Source organism: Delphinus delphis, chromosome 6 (assembly GCF_949987515.2).
Source record: "Delphinus delphis chromosome 6, mDelDel1.2, whole genome shotgun sequence".
NCBI lineage: Eukaryota > Metazoa > Chordata > Mammalia > Artiodactyla > Delphinidae > Delphinus > Delphinus delphis.
Window position 1 is genome coordinate 33077897 of NC_082688.1, and position 12061 is coordinate 33089957.

Consider the following 12061-nt stretch of genomic DNA (forward strand, 5'->3'; position numbering starts at 1 on the left):
ACTTCACTCACCTCACCCTAATCCCAGCCCTGATTCTATCTCTTGATTTTAGTGAGGATTACATGGATAAATACATATGTAAAAATTCATCAAGTTCTTCTTTAAAACCCATGCACTTGACTTATGAAAGTTATATCTCAATTTTTAAAAATAAAGAAATAAAAGAACAAAGAATAAAAAAAGGTGAACCCCTAGCCTCCAGGACAAGTGCTTAAGTCCTCAGCTTGACTGGAGAGACCCCCATAATGTGACTCCAAATTCTGTAATGCCTATCCCCCCAACCACTGGGGGATAGGGGAGGCATGGTTTCACTTCAGGCCTTTACATAGGCTGTTCTCTCTGCTGGAAATGCCCTTCCCCACCTAGCAAACTCCTACCCATCCTTCAAGACCCTGCCAAAAGCCACCTCCTCCATGAAGCCTTCAGCAATTCCATGGTTTTTTAGGTAAACGTATTTAAAGATCACATCATCCTTTTGTGTATTAGTCAGGGTTCCGCAAGAGAAACAAAAGCAGGAAGAGATATATTAAGAGATTTACTGCAAGAAATTGGCTTATACAATTGCAGAGACTGGTTAAGCAAGTCCAAAATCTATAGGGCAGGTCATCAGGAATGACAGGCTGAAACTCTCTGACATAAGCAGAAGCTACAATCCACAGGCAGAATTTCTTATTTTCTAGGGCAATCTCAGTTCTGCTCTTTAGGACTTTAACTTATTAAATCAGGCCCACCTAAACAATCTCCTTCCTTAAAGTCAGCTGATTGTAAATGTTAACCATATCTACGAAATACCTTCATGGCAACATCTACATTAGTGTTTGATTGAATAACTGAGGATTAAAGCCTAGCCAAGCTGACGTATCAAACTGACCATGTCTATTAGTTTCCGAGAATTGCCATAACAAACTACCACAAACTAGGTGGCTAAAAACAACAGAAATTTATTCTCTCACAGTTCTGGAGGCAATAAGTCTTATTAGCAGAGACACATTCTCCCTGGAGGCTCCAGGGGAGAATCTGTTCCATACCTTTCTCTTAGTTACTCGTGTTGCCAGCAATCCTTGACATTCCTTGACTTGTAGATGCATCACTCCAATCTCTGTCTCCATGGTCATATGACATTCTTCTAGTGCGTTTGTCTCTGTGTCCCTTCTACTCTTCTTCTAAGGGCGCTGGTCATTGGATTTGGGCCACTCTAATGATCTCATCTTAACTTGATTACATCAACAAAGACCCTATTCCCAAATAAGGTAACATTCATAGGTATCAAGGATTAGGACTTCAACAGATCTTCTGGGGGGACACAATTCAATCCATATCACCATCATACTTTGTTACAGCCCTTCATACCCTGGCCTTGTAAAAAAAAAAAAAAAAAAAAAAAAGAATGTAAAGGATTAAGAGTATGGGCTGTGGTCACTTTATGATCCCAGAAGTTGGTTCAGTGTCAGACACAGTAAGTGCTCAATTCATGGCTGGCTTTGTGTCTCACACTCACTTAAGTAGGCACCTGTTTGAACTCAGTGGGGAAGTACCTGATGGAGGGCACAGCCTGGTTAAGTGCAGAGAAAAGTTACTCCCAAAAGGTAACAAACATGAATTCTTTAGGTCTTCTTGCTGGAAGGGCCTCAGCAACTCAGTCTGGACGTTTTCAGAATCTGCTCCTAGAAATCCCAAGGGGAAACCATCCAGGAAAGTAAAAAGGAGGCTGACTGGACAGGGCTCCAGTTATTCTCCCTGAAACCAGAGCATTGACACATTTATTTGCTTAATCCTTTGAGCTTCCTTATTAGATCATCGCAGCCACGTCTCTAATTAACAGAGGACTTGGTAACCAGGCAAAAGGAAGTACGTTGTCCAGGCCCACAGCTGATCAGTAGCAGAACAGGAAATAGAACAGAATAAAAAGGTATGGTACAAACTGCTAGATGTCTGCCAATATCCAATCTTCTCTTTTTCCTTCTCTAGAATCCTTTTTTTAAAAATGTGTTTGTTTCTCTGGACCCATTGTCTTCCAAAATAAAGACTATATTTCCCAGCCCTCCTTGCAACTAGGCATGGCCAAGTGACTAAGTGTGCCACCAATGGGCTATAAGTGGTGGTGTCAAATAGGGCTTCTGAGTAATGTCCTTAAAGGAAACTTCCTTACCTTTCTTTCTTGCTGGCTGGATTGTGGCTATGAAGACTGGAGCTCAAGCAATCACCTTGGGTCATGCACTGAGAATGGTGAAACACCATGGCAGAAGGAGTCCAGTTCCCTAACATTGTGGACACTGAACCAGTCCTGTTGGCCTCCTTCCAGGCTTTGTTTAGTGAGAGAGAAATAAACTTCTATCTCATTGAAGCCACTGTTTCTATGGGTTTTCTGTCTTAGGCAGCCAAGTCTAATCCTCACTGATAACAGATGATTAATTGCAAGAGAATTCTCCCCAAATCTGACTCTGATGGTACGGTGATTTTAAAACCAGGCTGAAAATTCTTTGATACTCCCTTCCCTTGAAACAAGGCAGACTTCTAACTGCTTCAACCAACAGAATATGGTAGAAGTGAAGTTCTGTGACTTCTAAAGCTAGGTATAAAAGGCCATGAAGCTTCCACCTTGTTCACGGGACCACTGTTCTCAGAGCCCTGAGCTGCCAGGAAAGAAATCTGACGATCCCGATGCCATCACGCCAGAGAAGCCACAGGCAGACACACAGTCAACAGGGTCAGCTGAGCCCAACCTTTAGCCACCCTAGACAGCCCAGGCAACAGACAGGTGAGTGAAGAAGCCATCTTGAAAGTGGCTCCTCCCCAGTCATTCAAGTCATCTCAGCTATGCCCCAGATGTCACAGAACAGAGAGGTGCTGTCTTCAAATCCCTGACCCACAGAACCCATGAACATAATAAGATGATTGTTGTTTTACACCATGACGATTTGGGATGGTTTGTAACACAGCAGTAGATAACTGGAACAACTGGATGATTTTAATCAACATATTTCAAGAGGAAATATTACTGAGCATCTAAACATGTGCCAGGTACTGTGCTACAGACTAGGCAAACTACAATGAGCAACTGTCGATGATAAACAAAGCTGGATACTAGTTAAATGGGAAAGACAGATTTGAATCGGTAACATACCATTTCAATAGGGAAGGAGGTCCAGTATGAACTGATTCAACTTTGATTTGCATAGGGGTAACTGGGAGTTTTAAGTAGAGCTGAGGAAATGAAAAATTACAAAGGATTGGTCAGCATAAATGCTGATTAGCCCAGATATGTCTGTTGGCTTGCAATCATCGAAGTCAGGATTCTATCCTCCCACTGAGACTGGCAGACAGAGGCCCTATCCTTCCTGACGATCGCATTTTAAAGGAATGACTGGGGCTTCCCTGGTGGTGCAGTGGTTAAGAATCCACCTACCAATGCAGGGGGACACGGGTTCGAGCCCTGGTGCGGGAAGATCCCACATGCTGCAGAGCAGCTAAGCCTGTGAGCCACGACTACTGGGCCTGCGCTCTAGAGCCCGCGAGCCACAACTACTGAAGCCCGCGCGCCTAGAGCCCATGCGCCACAACAAGAGAAGCCACCTCAATGAGAAGCCCGCGCACTGCAACGAAGAGTAGCCCCCGCTCGCCACAACTAGAGAAAGCCCGTGTGCAGCAACGAAGATCCAATGCAGCCAAAAATAAATAAATAAATAAACTTAAATAAATAAATAAAGGAATGACTTTCAGGTCCTTGAGAAAGATACTCCTGAATTGTAGGAGATACATACACATCTCAAAGGGACAGAGAAAGGATTCACAATTGTAAGCCCTTTTTAGTAAATGTTCTTAAAAAGGGTGGTCAGGGGCCTCTGGTTAGGTGTTGGACAGAGCAAACAGCAAATTGTTTGGGTAGTCTTCAGCTTTCTCAGGCAGGCACTTAAGGGGTGCTAGTGTCGCAGTCTTGGAAACTATGTTAGTGTTTAAGTCTTTTAATGTGAGGGGAGGCGGGTGGATGAAATCATTTGTGTTGAGAGTCTGTAGTTTTTACAGGCCAAGTTTGAGCCCTAGTCAAGATGAAAGCTCAGAGGAACCTGTCTAGAATTTGGTCAAGGAGAGAATCTTTGTCACAAGACAGATACTTCTGACATCATGGTGCTGAGAGCGTAATGGAATGGACAGATAATAAAAAGATAACTTATTAGAGTTGTGATAAATATTTTGAAGAAGCATTGCAGGGTGCTAAAAGGACTTATACTAGTAGAACCTGGTTTAGTTTAGGGGTTTAGGAAGGTTTCTCTGAAGAAGTTATGTTTACACGGATACCTGGATGTTAAAGTGAGATCAGTGATTTGAAATCATACTTTAGGTTAATCTGGAACTCCCTTTGCTGCTGCCCAGCTCAGGGAAATGAATAGTTTTGTATCTCCTGTAGAAAGATAATGTGTAAACTGGTAAGCTAGTCCAAAGCTTTTTATCAAATATTCTCTATTTTCAAAGGGACCACAGCCCAAAAGTTAAGAAGCATAAGTCTGGTCTGATTCTCTCATTTTACAGATGGGGAGCCTAAGACACAGAGTGGGGAGGCGGTCTTGAACAAGTTGGTGGCTCAGGCAGAGTAGGATCTAACTTGCCATCTGCTTCAATTCACAGCCTCTGGTTACTGGCCTCCCTGGAGGATATGGCCCTTCCATGAGCAGCTCCCCCAGGGCTCCAGGAGGGGGATGGGGTTTGAGGTGAACCATACAAAGCAGCTCCTACCCGGAACTGCTGCTGCTATCAGACTATAGACTAGTGGGAGGTGACTCCATGCACAAAACAGAGTCCACTGGTTGGCGCTGGAAGGCAGGTGTGATAGGAAAGTCTTGGAGCTGTGCCTTTTGGCCTCTGTCCAAACGCCCAACACATTTAAGATCTGTCAGATTAGAAAACAGACAAGGATTACAACTTGGATCGGCTTACCAAATTGGAATGCTTCCCAACAGAGGCTTAGTTGCAGAGAAGAGAGTGATGGAATTAGGCCTTACAAGACCTGGGTTCAAGTGCCAGGTAATGGATACAAGCTGTCACTTACTGAGCACCTATATGTGCTGTAAACTGCTAGCATCTCACTTTACCCACTGACAATCTTGCAAGGTTTCTTCTCTGAGGAAACTTGGGCTCAGAGAAGTGAGGTGGTTTATCCAAGGTCACACAACATACAAGGGGCAGAACAAGGATCTGAGGCCAGGCCTCCTGACCCCTAGTTCAGGATTTCCTACCACACACCTCAATGGCAGGCTGCTGTGAGACCAAAGACCAAAGACAGCTTAGCCTCGTGGGTAAGAACACAGCCTTGCAGCCCGCTTGCCTGAGCTCAAATCCCAGCCCCATTACAGATTGCTGTGCAGCCTTAGGCAAGTCACTTAACCTCTTTCAATGCAATGTGCTCATGTATAAGATAGTGGTGATAATAACAGTACCAGAGTAGGGTTTTGGGAAGGATTGAGCGATGTAGTCCACACAGACAGCCTCCCTGGACACAAAGCAGGGTGGAAAGAGCTTCTGCAAGGGCAAATGGAAGATGACTAGTGCTTTGCTACTCAAAGTGTGGTTCTTAGACCAGCAGCATTGGTACCACCTGGGAGCTACAACAGTTTGTTAACAGAGGTAAAGTAACAGGAGTTACTCTGCTTACCCAGAGTAAGTACTATGTAAATGTTATTAATGATGATAAGTTGGCATCCACAGAGGGCAAATCCAGCTGGGACCTTAGTTCTTTTCATACCTCTTCCCAAATTGACTAACTTGTCCTCTCCTTGGGTTTCTTGTTAGTTTGAGGAGATAACTTGTTCTTTGACCACACCATCTCATCTGCTGCTCAACCAACAAATAGATTTCTGTAGAAGGCACTTTTGATTTGTCATATTAGCTCCCTTCACAGGGGATCATTACATCCCTTTTAGAGCTTAATAAGTTATACGGTAGTGGTACTTCAAACATTAGTGGGGAAAAGATGGCTGATTCAACTAATGATTGGGGCAACTAGATAAACATTTGGGAAAATAAAGTTAAATGCCAACTTCACACCTTACACCAAAATAAGTTCCAAATGATCTAGAAATGTCAAAGTAAAAAAAGAAAAGTAAGAAAATCCAATGATGAAAGTACTGGATGAAAAAACCCAGAGACCATTATGGAAAAGATTTATAAATTTGACTACATAAAAATTTTTAAATTCTGTAAAGCCCCAAATAATGTAAACTCAAAAGACAGAAGACAAATCAGAAAGACATATTTGCAGATGACATTTACCCAGTATGTGAATCAACAGGGAAATAAAAAGAACAAACAGAAATAAAAATGACCAAAGGATTTGAAGACAGCTCCCACAAAAAAGAGATCTAAAATGGTCTATAAATGTATCGAAATATGCTCAACTTCTCTACTTAAAAAGCATGCAAACTAAACTTACTCCAAAATACTTTTTTCACCTATCAGATTGGCAAAGATTAAAAAGGTTATTAATTCCAGTGTTGTCAAGGATGTGAATAAACAGGCACTCTTATCCAGTCAGTAGGAATGCAAACTGGTACAACCTTTTGGAAAGCAATTAGGCAACATTTATTTGAAATGTTAATGTTCGTATCCTTTTGATTCTGCAATTTCACATCTAGGAATTTATCTAACAGAAATAGATTCATAAGTGCTCAAGAGACAAGCTTACAGGAAGCTTATCGCAGTATTGCAGGGGTCCCCAACCACCCCCACCCCCCCCACCGCCGTGGACCGGTACCGGTCCTCAGCCTGTTAGGAACCAGGCCTCACAGCAGGAGGTGAGCGGCAGGCAGCGAGCAAAGCAAAGCAAAGCAAAGCAAACGAAGCTTCATCTGCCCATTGCCCCCCATCACTCGCATTACTGGCTGAACCATCCTCCTCGTACCCCCCCCACCCCAGTCTGTGGAAAAACTGTCTTCCACAAAACCGGTCCCTGGTGTCAGAAAGGTCGGGGTCCGCTGCAGTATTGTATATAAAAGCAAAAAGTTGGAAACAACCCAGATATCCATTAATAGTAGATTATAAAATGAAGTACTGCACATCCATACACTAATATGCCAGAGTGTCGTTAACAAGAATGACATTAATTCTAAGTGTTTAACATACAAATGCGTTTAAGATGCATTGTTAAGTCAAGAAAATCAAGTTGTAGAGCTGTATGGATAGTATGATTCTATTTGAGTAAAATACATTAATATATAAAAAGGAAAAACTCTAAAGAAATATTCACCAAACCATTAACCATATTATATTTATTTCTGATTAGTGAGATTCTTTGGCCCTTTCATTTTCATTCCATTTTTTTTCAACGAATATTTATTGATTACCTACCACTTGGCAGGCAATGTACTAGGTTCAAGGGATATGATGGTAAACACCCAGAGCCATTGATCTCAAGAAGCTTACATTCTGTATTTCTACAACATTGGAACTCTTTACAACACATATCATCATCTTATTAGGAAGATATTTTAAGGTAAATAAATACTCTTTAGAGATTATTTTACTTCCAAACCCTCCTTACCTCCTTTCTAATCCATTGCACCAGTCTCTGATCCCCCTGTCCCTCCTTTCCAACCTGTTTCCTCTCTTTTCCTACAACTACCCAACTCACACCCAGTTTTTCTGCCCAACTTGTGGTCAAGCTCTCCCATAAAGCTGTCAGTGACACCCTCAAACTCTGAAACCTTCCTCTGAATTGATAACAAAAGCTCACAGACCACCCTGTTCCACAATCACGTGGGATTCCCTGGGGGCCAGGGGCTGTGTCCCTATCATCCAACACACATAATGTCTGGCACACAGGAGGCACTCAGTTAATGTTGGTTGAACGGGGATTGTGTTGGTGATGGAGGTACACCACTCAGACGGCCCTTCAAGAGAACCTGCTGCAGGGAGAACAGTTGACTAAGAGACTCTAGCTGCTATGCCTTCGGGTCCTCCGTGATATTCTTGCTGAGGCTACAGTTCCTCTGGTTTCTCCCAGTCAGTGACCAAGCATGGGAGGGACACCAGAACCCAGCCATTTCTGTTTGACGCAGGAAGACTTAGCAGACTCCCTTTGCCTGGGGACTCCCCATCAGCCTGGTCGAGTCATTCCCACAACTGCAGGGCAGTCTGAAGCTCTTCCTACCCAAGCCTCCTCCCTTTCCACTCTCTTTTCCCAGTTGTCAGACCTGCATCTGGGTCTGAAGGCTCTCCTTCCCTTTTCTTCTTCCTTCCACCTTTATCGTACACAAGCATTTCTCCCAGGAAAAAAAAACATTATGGCATTTGATTCTTAGAGGACCCAAACCAACATAGGGAGCAGTGAAAAGATACTGGAAGAGAATTCATAAATAATAAGACTGTAGATACACTTGCAGAAGAGATTTATGTATAAAGATGTGCTGGATCCATTCTTCCAAACCTTTGTGCACACAAATCACCTGGGAATGGTGTTGAAATGGATTCTGGTTCAATAGGTCTGGGGTGGACCCAAGATGCTGTATTTCTAAGAAGCTCCCAGGATGTACTGATGCTGCTGGTCCAGGGACCAGAGTTTGAGCAGCAAGGTGCTGGAATCTTTATTTGCCCCGCTCGGTCTCTCCTCCCTGGGAGGCTGACTGTGAGGGCCACATCAGTAGGCTCTGAACCTCAGGCTAACAGTTATGTTTGGCCAATGAGGAGCATTGACAAGAGATCAGAGGGCAGGAGGAGGATGAGGTCAGAAGTTTTTATTCCTCTGGGGATTGCTTCCTACTGGGTTGCCGTAGGATGGCTGCATCCCTCTACCAAAGGCCCAACTCCTATTAGGTAGATCTCTCCAGTTTTCTCTCTTGCAGAATTCCAGTAACTGCTCTCTCCCTTTCCCCCTTCAGGCCTGGGGTGGTGATGGCTCCCTACTGTTGCCAGCCTCTGAGTACTGCAACATCCCTTGTAACTCTTAGTAAATACTGCCCACGTGTCTGTAATTAGTTCTTTAGTAAATGGTCCTCATTTCCTCAGCCAAATGTGCCACCTGTCTCCTGCTGGGAACCTGACTGCTACAAGTGCTGTTCAATGCAGAATTTTTTTTATAAGAGCAGAAAACTGGAAACAACCTAATTGTGCATCATTAAAAAATGATTAAATAAATTACGGTACATCTGCTTAATGGTGTTACATGCAACAATTAAAGAGGATGCAGTAGGGACGTCCCTGGTCGTCCAGCGGTTAAGAATCTGCATCGCAATGCAGGGGACTCGGTTCGATCCCTCGGGGAACTAAGATCCCACATGCCGCAGGGCAACTAAGCCCACGTGCCACAACTACTGAGCACTCGGGCCACAACGAGAGCCCGTGTGCCACAACTAGAGAGAAGCCCGCGCCTGGCAACAAGAAGCTTGCACACCACAACTAAGACCCGACACAGCCAAAAAGAAAATAAATATATATATATTTAAAAAAAAGGATGCAGTAGATCTATGTTCATGGAAAGATGCCCAAGCCATTTATTTAATGAAAAAAGGGCGGGGGAATATTCAGAATAGCATGCATAGTAGGAACCCACTTCTTTAAAAAGTAAAATAGTAAAATATGCATTTGTTAAGGCTTGGATTGCATCCCCTGCTCAAAACAAACCTAACCAAAAAGAATGGGGGTGGGGGGGTTCTGATTCCATCTTTTTCTATCACTCGTCTCTGCTCTTCTGTGTGGTGGCTTCACTCTCAGGCAGGTTGTCTTCAAGTGGGGGCAGAGCGAGCCCCAGCCTGGCTTATGACGTCCTGACAGCTGACAACCTTTAACAAAAAATCCTGCACTGAAGGAATTGGAATGAGCTTGGACATACGCTAATCACTGAACCACGTGGACTGAGAGTGGGGGAAGGAGGCTCCCGAAGAGAAAGAGGGTGTCTCTTCCCCAAGTAGGAGAGGCAGGACAGGTGTAAGCAATACAGATCCACTCTAGAGGGAATATTTGTAGTAGACATTTGTTATCCTTTTTGGCTGCCCAGCATGGGAACCCCCTTCCTATGCTGGAGAGTCTCCTACCTTCTGGGGCACACACAATGGAGCCTACCTCCCATTATACATGCTGAAAAAGCTAGAAATGCACTTTCCCAACTCCCTTTCTGCCAGGCAAAACACATGACCTGGCCAGGCCATTCAGATGCTCCCATCTCTGCCTTGGACTCTGAAGCTGGTGACACCAAAATGGGCCTGTGCAGACTCCATCCTGGTATAGGGTGCAGCCTGGCATGATTTGGGACATTGTTCTTGGTTGTGGGGCCTCCGGGGCTGGTTCTCTGGCCCCGTGGGATCTGTGAGCTATGAACAAAACCTTGTATTAAATCCCCTTTCTTCTTAAATTATCCAGAGGGTTAATTTCTGCTGCTTGCAATCAAGAACCTTGATTAATGCCTATAAGTAGGTGTGCATGTTTAAATATGTATGAAATATTTTTGGAAAGATAAAATAAATGTGAATATTGGTTACCTATGGGAAGTAGGACTGGGAAAGTGGGAAAGTGGAGGAGGAGGGAAAAAGGCTTTTGCTTTATGCCCATTTGTATTGTTGGAATTTTTTTTTTTACCATGTATATTACTTTTACAGTGAAACAACTAGTTAGTAAAATATAAGAAAAGACACCTGAATAAATACAATAAGACAAGGAAGCAATTGCTCAGGATTTTCAAGGAACCAAGTCTTCATTAGACATTCAAAAGAAAGTCATCCTCAACTCTGTTGTGATGAACAGAGCCAAATGTGGAAATGAGTGACAGTGTTTGTTTAATTAATTAATTAGTTATTTATTTTGGTTGTGCAACTAGCGGGATCTTAGTTCTCTGACCAGGAGTTGAACCTGTGCCCCCTGCAGTGGAAGCTCATGGAGTCCTAACCACTGGACCACCAGGGAATTCCCCACACCTTGTTTTATTGTGCTTTCCTTTATCGTGCTTCCCAGATGTGGCATCTTATAGACTGAAGGTTTGTGGCAACCCTGCATGGAGCATGTCTACCAGCACCATTTTTCCAACAGCATTTACCCACTTTGTGTCACTGTCACATTTTGGTAATTCTTGCAATATTTCAAACTTTTCATTATTATTATATCTGTTATGGTGATCCATGATCAGTAATTTTTGATGTCACTATTGCAAAAAGATTACAACTTGCTGAGGGCTTAGATGATGCACTCTCTCCAAATGTTAGCATAACTTGACTGCTCAATTCCTTCAGGTCTCTTTGCAAATGTCACATTCTCAGTGATATCTTTTCTACCCAACCTATTATAAAATAACATCCCATCCTCTAACCCATTTACTTGGATTCTGTTATGTTCTATTTATTGTTTTAATAACATTCATCACCATCTGACAAGGTATTTACCTTGTTTGTTTTCTTAAAGACTATTGCACACTTACTAGACTACAGTATAGTGTAAACATAAATTTTACATGCACTGGGAAACCAAAAAGTTGCATGACTCACTTTATTGCAGTGGTCTGGAACCGAACCCGCAATATCTCTGAGATATGCCACCTCCCACATGGCCAAAATGATTAGCTCTATTACTGAATCTCACACACTCAAACACTTGCCATGACTCTCCATTACTCACAGAATAAATCTCTAGCACTGAAGCATTTTGCAGCCTGAACCCTGTGTACTTTCGAGACTTTTCCTCATTTTACCCTTCGCCTAGAAGACCTTATCTTCCAGCCCTGCCGGTCCATATCCGAAGGGCATTACCATCTTTGATCTGCCAAAGCCATGATCCTTATTCCTTCCTCATGCCCTCATCAAGTTTTGTTCTGTATTATAATTCTATATACTAGACTTAGTCATTTAACAGTCAAGTTAAATGACCTAGCACCTACCATATGTCTAGCTTTTTGCTAGGCTTTGGGACCATAGCTCACAGTCTGTGGAAACCAATTACCCCAGATCAGAATGTTAAGTCTGTTATCGCGATGAGAACGTAGTGTAAAGCAATTGGCTGGCAGGGCTGCTCTCGTTAGAATCTCTTTCCCTCCGCCTGGATTGCACTCTCTCCAAATGTTAGCATAACTTGACTGCTCAATTCCTTCAGG